General features: G+C 41.0%; 1 pseudogene; it reads left to right on the top strand.

Annotated features, from left to right (window-relative positions):
- LOC127209620 (heat shock protein HSP 90-beta-like) overlaps window positions 1–15099 on the top strand; it is a 30087-nt pseudogene that overhangs the window by 1293 nt on the left and 13695 nt on the right.

The raw sequence follows: 15099 nt of genomic DNA, 5'->3' as shown, positions 1-15099 counted from the left end.
CCAGCGGTGCTAGTTCAGCGCAGCCGCAGTTCTCCTGCTGTGATGCAAGCTGGGCAGAGCACTCAGTTCCACTGGAGGCACTGGCTCAGTGCAGCCGCAGTTCTCCTGCTGTGATGCAGGCTGGGTGGAGCACTCAGTTCCACCCTAGGCACCAGCTCAGTACACCCACAGTTCTCCTGCTGTGGCACAGGCTGGGCAGAGTGCTCGGATCCACCAGAGGCGCTGGTTCAGCTCAGCAAACAGTTCTGCCCGAGACACTAGCTTAGCTCGGTGAGCAGAGCTGGGGTGCTGACACAGGCTGAGGTCAGGATGTAGATTCAGCCCAGAGGCCCTAGCTGGACTTGCCGGACAGATTGGGCTGAGAGACTCTAGCTGAGCTATGCCCACAGGCTTGTGGGCCCTAAGACCTAGCTGGACTATCCATGCACGATAGGCCTAGAGTCCCGGGCTGAACTCAGCGCACAGTGTGACTCCAGAGTCCCTGGCTGAGCTTGGAGCACAATTCCACCCCGGAGACTCAAGTGGAACTCGGCGTGCAGATTGAGGCCAGAGTCCCTAATTGTATATGGCAGATAGATTGGACCCAGTTACTCTAGCTGAGCTTTAGGCAAGGTCCTGGATCTAAGACTCTTTTTGGACACAGTGTGCAGTTTGAATCCAGAATTCCTGGCTGAGCTTGGCAGACAGTTCGCGCCCTAAGTCAATAACTGACCACAGCACACACTTTGAGCCAAAAACCGCTAGCTGACCTAGGTGTGCAGTCCCAGCCCAAAAATTCTGGCTGGACCCTATGGGCATTTTGTGCCCAGAATCCCTAGCTGAGCTTGGCAGACGGTTAAGGCCCTGAGAATCTAGCTGAGTTCGGCCCGTGGTTCAGGCCCAGTGTTCCTAGCTGGACTTGGCAGGGGACACAGAAGGCTGTGGATACCGTGGCCTGACCAAACGCTCCTTCAGAGACCCAGAACAATTGCAGGACCCACAACACAGGGAGGCTGAAGTTCACTGGCTGTGAGAGACCAGAACAACAGGGCTAACCTCCTAACATCCACACCAGTGAAGCTTTGAGCTCCCAGCCTAGGGAAATCATGAGAAAACAAGTGAATCTATCATCAGACTCCCTCCATCCAAATCTGGAAGCTACCCAACAAAAACAAACATGACAAGATGTCTAAAGGACAGCGTAAAAGCGTACACAAAAAAACCCAAAACAACATGGCGTCTCCAGTTTCCAGCTATCCCAAAGAAAACAACCCAGAGAACTCAAATACAATGGAAATACAAGAAAATGACCTCAAATCCTTAGTAATGAGGATGATAATGGAAGAAACAAATAAAATTTGTAATCAAATGTAGGAAAATGCAGCCAAACAGATAACAGACATAAAAGAAGCACATAGAGTGGAACTGGAAATTTTTCAGAAAAATGCAAACAACCACATGAAAGAAATAAATAAAAGGGTTCAAGCTCTGAAGACCTATAAAGAGGCAATGGAAGAAACTCAGGAATATACAAACAATCAGATGAAAGAAATCAAAAAATCAGTTCAAGAGCTAAAGATGAAAATGGATTCAATGATAAACACACAGACAGAAGAAAAACAAGAACGTGAGACCTCAGAGAAGAAGGCGAGCAACACAGAGGTGAGCTTTTCTAACAGAATCCAAGAGATAGAAGAATGAACCTCAGGTCTATAAGATACAATCACGGATCTTGAGGCAAACATTAAAGAAAATGCCAAATCTGGAAAACTCCTGGCACAAATCATTCAAGAAACCAAGGACACCATGAAAAGAAGAAATCTGAGGATAATAGGCATTGAAGAAAGAGAAGATATCAGACTCCAAGGCCCAGAAAGTATTCTCAACAAAATCATAGAAGAAACTTTCCCCAATCTAAAAAAAGTGATGCCTATAAACATACAAGAGGCCTACAGAACACCAAACAGAATTGACCAGAGAAGAAAAACTGCCCGTCACATAATAATCATAACACAAAACATATAGAACAAAGAAAAAATATTAAAAACGGCAAGGGACAAGGGCCAAATAACATTTAATGGCAAACCTATTAGAATTACACCCGACTTCTCAGCAGAGACCATAAAAGCCAGAAGGGCCTGGACAGAGATCCTGCAAACCCTAAGAGACCACAGATGCCAGGACAGACTACTTTACCCAGCAAAACTACCAATAACCATTGATGGAGAAAAAAAAATATTCCATGACAAAAACAAATTCAAACAGTACCTATCCACAAATCCAGCTTTACAGAAGGTACTAGAAGGAAAACTCCATCCCAAAGGGTCAAGCTTCAACCAAAACTACTCAGGAAATATATAACTATTCCATGGCAAAAGCACAACTACACAAACGCTTGACTGGAAACAACATCAAAATTAAGACTCTTAACAGTCACTGGTCATTAATATCTCTCAACATCAATGGTCTCAATTCTCCAATAAAAAGACACAGACCAACTGAATGGATGCATGAACAAGATCCAACATTCTTCTGCATTCAAGAAACACATCTCACCATAACGATAGGCATTACCTCAGGTAAAAGGTTGGAAAAATATTCCAAGCAAATGGTCACAAGAAGCAAGCAGGCGTAGCCATTTTAATATCGAACAAAATAGACTTTCAACCAAAATTATTCAAAAGTGATGTGGAAGGACACTTCATACTCACCAAAGGTAAAGTCAACCAAGATGACATCACAATTCTGAACATCTATGCTCCCAATACAAGGGCTCCCACATTTGTAAAAGATATGCTAAAAAAGCTTAAATCACACATCAATCTCCACACAATAATAGTGGGAGACTTCAAAACCCCACTCTCACTGAAGGGTAGGTCATTGAAACAGAAACTAAGTCGAGAAATAACATCATCGACAAATGCCATGGGTCAAATGGATCTAACAGATATCTATAGAACCTTTCACTCAAACAAGAAAGAATATACCTTCTTCTCTGCACCCCATGGAACCTTCTCCAAAATTGATCACATCGTAGGTCACAAAGCAAGCCTCAATACATACAAGAGGATTGAAATAATACCTTTTATCCTCTCAGATCACCATGCTCTTAAGCTCCAATTCAACAACAACAGAAATGACAAAAAGCCTACACGTACGTGGAAACCTAATACTCTCTGCTAAATAACACCTGTGCCAGGAAAGAAGTAAAGAAAGAAATCAAGGAGTTTCTGAAATTCAATGAAAATGAAGAAAAAACATACCCAAATTTGTGGGATACATTGAAAGCAGTGCTAAGAGGAAAATTCATAGCACTAAGTGCCTTTAAAAAGAAATTGGAAGCATCGCACATAAGCACCTTAAGGACACAACTGGAAGCCCTAGAAAAAAAAGGAGCAGAAACACCCAAAAGGTGTAGACATCTGGAAATAATCAAACTCAGGGCTGAAATTAACAAATTAGAAACTAAGAAAACAGTCCAAAGAATCAACAAAACCAAGAGCTGGTTCTTTATGATAATTAAGAAGATACACAGACCGTTAGCCAAACCAACTGAAAGGCAGAGAGACAGTATTGAAATCAACAAAATCAGAAATGAAAAGGGAAACATAACAACAGACACTGAAGAAATGCAAAGAATGATAAGATCCTACTTTGAAGGCATATACGCCACAACATTTGAAAATCTAAGGGAAATGGATAATTTTCTTGATCAGTTTCACTTGCCGAAGTTGAGTGAAGAACAGATAAACAAGCTAAACAGTCCCATTTCCGCTGCAGAAATAGAAGCAATCATTGATAGTCTCCTACCCAAAAAAAGCCCAGTGCCAGATGATTTCAGTGCAGAATTCTACCAGACCTTCAAGGGCAAGCTAATACCGATACTGTTCAAGCTACTCCAAAAGATGGAAATGGATGGAAAATTACCAAATTCATTCTATGAGGCTATAGTCTCATTGATACCTAAACCTCACAAAAAGTCAACAAAGAACGAGAATTTCAGACCAATTTCTCTTATGAACATCGATGTAAAAATACTAAATAAAATACTTGCAAAACGAATACAAGAACACATCGAAGATATCATTCATCATGACCAAGTAGGCTTCATTCCAGGCATGCAGGGATGGTTTAATATACGGAAATCCATCAATGTAATCCATCATATGAACAAATGGAAAATAAAAAACCACATGATCATCTCCTTAGATGCAGAGAAAACATTTGATAAAATCCAACACCCATTCATGTTTAAAGTTTTAGAGAGATCAGGCATACAAGGCACTTTCCTCATCATAATAAAGGCTATATGCAGCAAAACAATAGCCAAAATCAAAGTAAATGGTGAGATACTCAAGGAAATTCCTCTAAAATCAGGAATAAGTCAAAGTTGCCCACTCTCTCCATATCTCTTCAATATAGTACTCGAAGTTCTAGCCAGAGCAATAAGACAACAAAAGGAGATCAAGGGTATCCAAATGGGAAAGGAGGAAGTCAAATTATCCCTATTTACAGATGATATGATAGTGTACATAAATGACCCTCAAAATTCCACCAGAGAACTCCTAAAGCTGATAAACACCTTCAGCAAATTGGCTGGATACAAAATTAACTCAAAAAAGTCTGTAGCCTTCCTATACACAAATGACAAGATTTCAGATGAAGGAATTAGGAAAGCCACTCCCTTCACATTAGCCACAAGCAATATAAAATATATAGAAGTTACTCTAACTATGCAAGTGAAGGACTTGTTTGAAAAAAATTTCAAAACTCTGAAGAAAGAGATTGAAGATAACATGAGAAGATGGAATGATCTTCCTTGCTCATGGATCGGGAGAATTAACATAGTAAAAATGGCCATCCTACCAAAAGCAATCTACAGATTCAATGCAATCCCTATCAAAATACCTACACAATTTTTTTTAAAGACATTGAAAGTTCAATTCTGAACTTCATATGGAAAAACAAAAAACCCAGAATAGCTAAAACAATCTTGTACAATAAAAGGTGCTCTGGAGGAATCTCCATACCTGATCTCAAACTGTACTATAAAGCAATAGTTATTAAAACAGCATGGTACTGGCACAGCAACAGGCTGGTTGATCAGTGGAATCAAATCGAAGACCCAGATATGAATCCACACACATATGGTCACTTGATTTTTGATAAAGAAGCCAAATCCATTCAATGGAAAAAGGATAGCATCTTCAACAAATGGTGCTGATCTAACTGGAGGTCTATGTGTAAAAAAATGCAACTGGAATGATATTTGTCACTTTGCACAAAACTCAAATCCAAGTGGATTAAAGACCTCAACATAAAACCAGAGACACTAAGTCACTTAGAAGAAAAAGTGGGGAAGAGCCTGGAACATATTGGCACAGGAGACAACTTCCTGAACAGAACACCAACGGCCCAGGCCTTAATGTCAACCATTAATAAATGGGACCTCATGAGGCTGAGAAGCTTCTGTAAGGCAAGAGACACTGTCAAGAGAACAAAGCAACAGCCTACAGACTGGGAAAAGATGTTCACCAACCCTACATCTGACAACGGTCTAATAGCCAAAATCTATAAAGAACTCAAGAAATTAAATACCACCAAACCGAATAACCCAATTGAGAAATGGGGCTCAGAACTAAACAGAATTCTCAACAGAGGAATATCAAATGGCTGAGAAACATTTAAATAAATGCTCAACCTCTTTGGTCATCAGGAAAATGCAAATCAAAACAACTCTGAGATTCCATCTTACACCCATCAGAATAGCTAAGATCAAAAATTCAAGCGACACCACATGCTGGCGAGGACGTAGGGAGAGAGGAACACTCCTTCATTGCTGGTGGGAATGCAAACTAGTACAGCCACTTTGGAAATCTATTCTGGTACTATCTCAGAAAAATGGGAATAGGGCTTCCTCAAGACCCAGCTATTCCACTCCTTGGAATATACCCAGAAGATGCTCCAGCACACAACAAGGAAATTTGCTCAGCCATGTTCATAGCAGCCTTATTCATAATAGCCAGAACATGGAAACATCCTAAGTGCCCATCAATAGAAGAATGGATAAAGAAAATATGGTACATATACACTATGGAATACTACTCAGCTATTAAAAACAAGAAATCCTGAAATATTTGGATAAGTGGATTGAGCTAGAAATGATCACAATGAGTGAGTTAATCCAGAAGCAGAAAGACTCAAACGGTATAGACTCACGTATATCTGCATACTAGCCCAAGGGGCATGTCTCACGAAAGTCTTCACTTACCAGGAAACTGGGACAGAGGGGAGAACATCCTATTTGGACTCTAGATGAGAGAAGCATGGGAGAATAGCAAATTAGAAGGATCCAGAGGATCCTAGAAACCTACAAGTAGAACATTATGAAAGGCAGATTTGGGCCCAGGGGTCCTGCTCAAACTAAGGCACCAGCCAGGGACAATACAGGCAGTAAACTTTAAACCCCTACCCAGATCCAGCCAATAGTCAGAACATTCTCCACAGTTGAGTGGAGTGTGGGATATGACTTTCTCACATTCTCTGGTGCCTCACATTTGACCATGTCCCCTGGAGGGGGAGACCTGGTGGCACTCAGAGGAAGGACAGCAGGTTACCAAGAAGAGACTTGATACCCTATGAGCATATACAGGGGGAGGTAATCCCCCTCAGGAACAATCATAGGGAAGGGGAATAAGGGGAAATGGGAGGGAGGGAAGAATGGGAGGATACAAGGGATGGGATAACCCTTGAGATGTAACAAGAATAAATTAATAATAAAAAGAAAAGAGAAAGAAAAAAGACGAATGGAGGGTCAAGGAAGTGATGAAAAAATATTCCAAGTTCATAGGCTATCCCATAACCCTCTACTTGGAGAAAGAATGAAAGAGAGCAGTGATCATGAGGCAGAAGAAGATAAAGGTGAGAAAGAGAAGGAAGATAAGGATGATGATGAGAAGCCTAAGATTGAAAGTGTGGAATGAGATGAGCAGGATGACAGTAACAAAGACAAAGAAAAAAGATTAGGAAGAAATACATTGATCAGAAAGAATTGAATAAGATGAAGTTTATTTGGACCAGAAACCCTAATGACATTACTCAAGAGGAATATGGTGAATTCTATCAGAGCCTCACCAATGACTAGGAAGACCACTTGACAGTCAAGCACGTCTCTGTAGAAGGGCAGGCAGACAGAATTCAGGGAATTCCTTGGCGAGCTCCCTTTGACAGTTTTTGAGAACAAGAGCAACACCACCAAACTGTTTGACCATTGTGTGTTCATCATGGACAGCTGTGATGAGCTGATAACTTAATACTTAAATTGTATCCATCATGTGGCTGACTCTGAGGGCTTGCCCCTGAACATCTGAGAAATGCTCTGGCAGAGCAAATCCCTGAAAGTCATTGTCAAGAAGTACCTACAGCTCATTTCTGAGTTGGCTGAAGACAGAAAACTACAAGAATTTTATGAGGCATTCTCCAGGAATTTAAAGCTTGGAATCCATGCAGATTCCACTAAGCAGCACTGCCTCTCTGAACTTCTTTGCTATCATACCTCTCAGTCTGGAGATGAGATGACTTCCCTGTCAGAGTACATATCTCTTATGAAGGAGACACTGAAATCCATCTACTATATCACTGTTGAGAGCAAAGATCAGGCAGCCAACTCTTCCTTTGTGGAGCATGTGCAGAAACATGGCTTTAAGGTGGTGTAATGACACCCTGTTGACAAATACTACATGCAGCAACTCAAGGAATTTGATGGAAAGAGCCTGATCTTGGTGACTAATGAGGGCCTGGAGCTAACAGAGGATGAGAAAGAGAAGAAGAAAATGGAGGAGAGTAAGGCAAAGTTAGAAAATCTCTGCAAGCTCATGAGGAAAATCTTGGATTAGAAGATTAAAAAGGTGACAGTCTCCAATAGCCTTGTCTCTTCACCCTGCTGCATTGTGACAAACATGTATGGCTGGACAACTAACATGAAGCAGAACATGAAGGCTCAGGCACTGAGAGACAACTCTACAATGGCCTTTATGGTAGCCAAAATCACCTAGAGATCAATCCTGACCACCCTATTGTGGAGACCCTGCATCAGAATACTAAAGCAGACAAAAATAACAAAGCTGTCAAGGTACTGGTGGTGCTGCTGTTTGAAACTGCTCTGCTATCCTTTGGTTTCTCATTTGAGGATCCTGAATGCCACTCCAACCACATCTATGGTATGATTAAACCAGGCTTGAGCAATGATGAAGATGAAGGAACAGCAGAGGAGCCCAGTGCTGCTGTTCTTGATGAGATATCCCTACTTGTGAGTGCTGAGGATGACTCTAGCATAAAAGAAGTAGATAAAAGGACCCCTAGGAAGGCCATGCCCATGGTATAGTTTTCCTGTGTCTCCCTAGCAGCCTTAATCTACCTGGCTCTAGGCTCAGGTCAAGAATCTCTTCTATCGTGTCTTTCTGCCTTAAAGCAGGAAAGTCCACTTCCAGATAATAACAGAGTTTGGTATTGTATATTTTTGTTTATTTTATTTTGTTCTCAAATTTAAAGTATGAAAAATAAATATGATCCTGTTTTATAAAAAAGAAAGAAAGAAAGAAAGAAAGAAAGAAAGAAAGAAAGAAAGAAAGAACACAGAGCAGAGATTGAGGGAATGTCCAACCAGTGTCTAGGCCAACCCAAGACCCACCCCATGGAAAAGAGCCATCCCCTGACACTGTTCATGCTACTCTGCTATGCTTTTAGACAGGAGCCTATTGGAGCTATCTTCTGTGATGTTCCATGGAGCAGCAGTTTGAAACAGATGCTGAGACTCATAGCAAAACATTGGGTGAAGCATAGGTAATCTAGTGGAAAAATTAGGGAAAGGATAAAAGAATCTAGAGGTGACAATAGTTCCATAAGAAGACCAACAGAGCCAGCCAACCAGGGTCCAGAGCAGTCTGTGGACTCTGAAGCACCAACCAAGACCATGCATGGACTGGACCTAGGTCTGCTATATATATGTAGCCAATGGGTAACCCTGGCTTCCTGTGGGTCCACTAGTAAGGGTAGCAGGGTCTGTCTCTGACATGAACTCTGTTGCCTGTTTTTTGATTACTTGCCCCCTGAAGGTACTGCCTTGTCAGGCTACAGGGGAAGAGGATGGACTCAGTCTTAATGTGACTTGAGCTGCAGTGAGTGGTTAGTATGCTCCCCTTTTCAGAGGAATAGAGAAGGGAGGTGGGGAGGGAGGGTGCTATGACTGGGATGTAAAGTTAATAAATAAATAACTGTTTTTAAAACATAGTGAAGGCTAGCCATGCCTATTACTTCTGTTTGACAAGAGCTGTGTAAAGTAGTAGAGGCAATCCTTGGGAAATCTGGCCCCCTAAAACCAAATGACCCCCATAGAGCACCACAAATACATTGAGTACATGTACGAGATTTACAAGGTCTGCACATGTACTAGCCAGTGAAATAAAGCCAGTTCATTAGAGACTTAAGGGACCCCAAGTCCACCCCAAGAGTGATCCAAACTAACAAATCAACACACATGACCCTTTCAGTCTAAGTCTCGTGCCAACTAGATAGGCTATCAAAATAGCAGAACAGACAAAGCAGTCAAAATAGCAAAGAAGAGTTGGAATGATGAGAGGATAAGAGCTAGTGATTTGGCTCAGTGCTAGGGTGGTTTTCTAGCACACAAGAGGCTCTAGGTCCAATTTGCACCAACACACACACACACACACACACACACACACACACACACACACACAGGGAAATGAAGAAGGAATAAAATACTTGAGAGATAAGGATGCTCCCACTGAACATCTAAACACAAATAACAGAAAAGGGAAGCCCAGTGCTCTGAAGCTACAATGTATGCACTTACCTTCCCTTCTTCCCTTCTTCCCCAGAAAGTGCATGAAAATAGATTTGTATAAAAATATAAAAAAAATTTGTGCTTAAATTTTACACATAATCATTTTGAAAGCAGTGAGTTAAAAGCAGAATAATTTCCTTACATTCAAAGCATGGCAAAGAAAAAAGTTTCTACAAGTACACATGACAGAGACTCCAAAAGGAATTTAAAGGAACAATAGAAGTATATATGAGAGAAAACCAACCAGAATAAGACAGCTCAAGTGGGATAACTAGGAACAGCATTTCAGAAACAAAGACCACAGGAGAGAAACAGAAAAGCAATGGGAGCTACTGAAAGGAACAGGAAATAAAGGGGGGATTGTTTAGTGAGAAGAGATATATAAAAATGAAACTAACAAACATGGAAGTTAATAAGATATTCTAAAATAAATATGTTAAACTCTAACAATAAAGTTGTAGAGGAATATTAAAGAAACAACAAAAAGAGCACATTATAACTTAATAACACTCCTCCAAGCCATTTATATTTTAATTTAAAACTATGTCTAAAAGGCTAAGCAAACATTTAATATGCATGTATAAAGAAAATATATATATCCCATATTTGCCAAGCAGATATTGAGGTGTAAATACTCTCAGTAGTTGTCTTCCATAAGGTGGCAATGAAATCCAGTTCCTCTCAGTTTTGTCCATGTATTTATTTGACTTATCAATATACTTGGCCAAAGTCATGGTAAAGAAAGCAATACGGTGGCTACAGGAGAATATTGAACATACACACACACACACACACACACACACACACACACACACACGGCTATGTCTATTATCCTGAAGTGCATTCATACAGTGTGCAGTGACTGTGTACTCTGGTATCATTCATACAGGATATCAAATATAGGTGGAGAATTGAGGAAAGCAAATAAGAATAAAATAAAGCTAGGTAATTTACAACTATAAATAGGGATTTAAAAAACTTTCCAGTTTAAGGGGTAATAAGGAAGAGAGGATGATAATAGTAATTTCAGTGTTGCTTATAATTGAGTCCTGATAGATCAAATCCAAAATCATAAGGTTTATAGATATTCAAATTTATTAATTCATAGAAAATGATAAATGAAGTATATCTGTCTATACTGCTAATGGGCTGAACAAAAGATTTATGGCTGAGAGAAGCTCATAAAGCAGGTTTTTTGTTAATTTAGAAAATGAGGTTGAGCAAGTGTCCTTGTGGTATAGTGGAGCTTCTTTTAGATACATGGCCAGAAATGGTATAGATGGGTCTTGAACTATTCCCAACTTTCTGAGAAATCACCAGAATGATTTCCAAAGTGGTTGTACAAGTTTGCACCCCCACCAACAATGGAAGAGCGTTACCTTTGCTCTACATCTGGCAGCATATGCTGTTACTTGAGTTTTGGATCTTAGCCATTCTGATGGGTACAAGATGGAACTTCAGAGTCATTTTGATTTGCATTTCCCTGATGTCTAAGGATGTTCAACATTTCTGTAAGTGCCTCTTGACCATTAGGAAATTTTCTGTTTAGCTCTGTGCTTCATTTTAAAATATTTATTATAATTTATTCAGATTACATCCTGATTGTTATCCCCCTTACATTTGTTTTTCTATACCCACCTTAGAGCCCTCTTCTTCCCTCTTCACTTCCCCTAGGACTCTGACAGAAGGGTACTTCCTCTCCCACAGGTGTGTGTATGAACACAGCCTTCAGATCTCATCTGGATAGCCTGCATCATCCTCCACTGTACTCCATTTTTAATTGAGTGATTTGATTTGTTGGTGCTTAATTGTATGGATTTGGCTTCTTTGACTTTTATCTTGATGGTCTGTCTATTGAGGAAAGAAGGGTGTTGAGGGCTCCCACTATTAATGTGTGGGGTTCAAAGTGTGGGTTAGGTTTAAGTAACTTTTATTTTACAAATGTGGGTGATGCCGCATTTGCGGCAGAAATGTTCAAATTGAGACATCATCTTGGTGTATTTTTCCATTGATGAAGATGTAGTGACCTTCTCCATCTCTTTTTATTAGTTTTGATTGGAAGTCTATTTTATCAGATACTAGAATGGGTATTCCAGCTGGCTTCTTTGGTCTGTTTGCTTGGAATACAGTACTCCACCCCTTTACTCTAAGGCAATGTTTATCCTTTTTGCTGAGGTGTGTTTCTTGTATGCAACAGAGTCATGGATCCTATTTTCACATCCATTCTGTCAGTTTGTCTTTTTACTGGGGAGCTGAGGCCATTGATATTAAGTGATATTAATGACCAGTGGCTGTTAGTTCCTTTTGTTTAGATGTTGGTGGTGGTAGAGTGTGTGTGTGTGTGTGTGTGTGTGTGTGTGTGTGTGTGTGTGTGTGTGTGTTTCTGTGCTTTGGACTTGTGGATGTGGAATCATTTATTACCAGTGTTTTCCTGGGTGTAGTTAGCATACTTGGGTTAGAGTTTTCCTTCTAGTACCTTCTCTAGGACTGTATTTGTGGTTAGGTACTGATTAAACTTGGTTTTGTTTTTGTTTTTGTTTTTGTTTTCATGGAATATCTTGTTTTCTCTTTCTATGGTGATTGATAATTTTGTTATGTATAGTAGTCTGGGTTGACATCTGTGGTGTCTTAAGTTTGCATGATTCCATCCAGGCCCTTCTAGCTTCGTTGTCTGTTGAGAAATCAGGTGTAATTCTGATGGGTTTTTCATTATATGTGACTTGACCTTTTTATATTGTAGCTTTGAATATTCTTTCTTTGTTCTGTACACTTAATGTTTTGGTTATAATGCAGAGGGAGGATTTTCTTTTCTGATTGAATCTATTTGGAATCCTGTGGCTTCTTGTATGTTTATGAGCATTTCTTTCTTTAGGTTGGGGGAGTTTTCTTCTATGATTTTGTTGAAAATATTTTCTGGGCCTTGGAACTGGTGTCTTCTCTTTCTATCCCTATTATTTTTAGGTTTGATCTTTTCATAGTGTCCCAGATTTCTTGGGTGTTTTGTGTCAGTAACTTTTTAGTTTTAATGTTTTTTTAACTGATGTATCAATAACTTTGATTGTATCTTCCACACTTGAGATTCTCTCTTCTATCTCTTGTATTTAATTTGTGTAGCTTGTGTCGATAGCTCCTATTCTCTTTCCTATGTTTTCTAACTCTAAGGTTGGCTCAGCCTGTGTTTTCTTTTTTGCTTCTAATTCCCTCTTTAGGTCTTGGATAGTCTTATTCATTTCTTTCTCCCATTTGAATTTTTCTATAATTCTTTATAGGATTTATTCAACTCCTTCATCTCTTTGGCTTTATTTTCCTCTAGTTCTTTGTAGGAGTTATTCAATTCCTTCATCTCTTTGGCTTTATTTTCCTCTAGTTCTTTGTAGGAGTTATTAAATTCCTTCATCTCTTTGGAACTATTTTCCTACAATTTGTTATAGGATTTATTCAATTCCTACATCTGTTTGAATGTATTTTCCTGTGTTTCTTTGAGTGATTATTTTCCTCTGTCAAAGCTTCTATCATTTTCATCCCTCAGATTTAAAGTGTTCTCTTTGTGCTTTGTGGGTGCTCACATCTCCAGGGCTTGATGTATTAGGATCACTGGTTTTTGGTATTTTTATATGGCTCTGAGTTTTGTTGCTAGTCTTTTTGTGCTGTCCTCTAGGCATTTGGTTGTCTCTGGTATTAACAGGCCTAGAGGCTGCTATTTGTGTACCACATTGGCCAGGCATGTTAGGGGCAAGTAAAAAAAAGCTCCAAGCCAAAGGTTGTTTACTAGAGCTCCCCAGAGGCCTGCTCAGGATGTTGTACATTGGGTATTGGAGCCTGCACCCAGCTCATCTCAGTTGGGTTCCCTGACTGTATCCCAGGAGAGGAGTGGGCTGGTAGATGTCCAATCCCAAAGTTGCTCAGGTGTCTTACAGTCTTTTATGAGATGGCAGGGCTCTGTCTATTTGCTCTGTGTTCCAGGTGGGCTATGCCATCAAGCAGCTGGGAGCTGCAAGAGATTCAGGCTTGAAGCTGCTGGGGGGCCCCACCAACCTTTTTGAAATGGCAGCAAATGTCAGTTTTTGTCTGCACCAGACTCAGCTCTGTCTATCTGCACTGTATCCCAGATGAGTCAGGCTAGTAAGCAGCTAGATGCCTGAAGGGGATAAGAACCCATAGCTGCTAGTATGATCTACAGGGTTTCTTGATATCACAGGGCTCAGCTTTTGTGTTCCATGCCCCAGTTGGGCTAGGCCTGTAAACTGCTGGCCAGCAGAGAGAGATTAGAGGTCAGAGCTACTCAGTAAACAGCAGCTAACATAGGGTGTCATCTGCACAGGTCTCTGCTCTGTGTGTCTGCTTTGTGACCTAGATGGATCAGTCCAATGGGCTGTACATAGGCAAGGTGAAATCAGAGCCAGAAGCTGCTATCAAGATCACAGCTAATGAGCATTGTGGCCCACACAGGTCTCTGCTCAGCCTGTTTGCTTTGTGTTTTGTGCCAGAGCGGTATGCTTCAGTCCACTGGGCAGAAACAGACCCAGGCCAGAAGTTGTTCATAGGATGGTGGCTAATGCACTTGGATTCAGCTCTGCCAGGATGCTCCTTGTTACAGACGGACCCTGCTGGTAAGCAGCTAGGGTGTGTGTGTGTGTGTGTGTGTGTGTGTGTGTGTGTGAGAGAGAGAGAGAGAGAGAGAGAGAGAGAGAGAGAGAGAGAGAGAGAGAGAGAGAGAGAGACTCCAAGCTGCTCAGAAGCTCCACAGGCCCTCTTAAGATGGCAGGGTTCTGCTTATCTGCTCTAGGACTCAGCTGGGCTAGGCCGGTAAGCATCTGTGAGGCTGAGAGAGATCAGAGCTCAAAGGTGTTTGAGTGCTCTGCACTCTTTCTCAGGATGCAGCTAATGTGGATTTTGTCCAGTACGAGGGTTCAGCTCTGCCTGTCTGTTCCCCAAACCGGATCCAGCAATCAGTAGACAGGTGGTGAGAGCCTGGAGCTACAGGGATATCCCAAAGTCCTTCTCAAGATGGTGGCTAATGTGGCCTGTCACCCAGGATGTTTCTATGGGTTAGCTGGGTGGCCAGGGGCAGGACCTACCCATGCTCCACACAATGTGGACCACCCTCACCTTAGAATCAGCAGCACTGGTGTTTTATAGCTCTCAGTTTGGTGTATAGGTCACTGTGAATCCTGGTTTTCCTGCTAATCAGATGCACTGTGCCATCTTGGATCTGCCCCATGTTTTTCTGAGGTGCCATTTATTATTTTCTGAGC

This window comes from Acomys russatus, chromosome 26, assembly GCF_903995435.1.
Source record: "Acomys russatus chromosome 26, mAcoRus1.1, whole genome shotgun sequence".
Taxonomy (NCBI): domain Eukaryota; kingdom Metazoa; phylum Chordata; class Mammalia; order Rodentia; family Muridae; genus Acomys; species Acomys russatus.
Note: the sequence above shows the minus strand (reverse complement) of the source record. Positions and strands in the feature narration are given on the sequence as shown.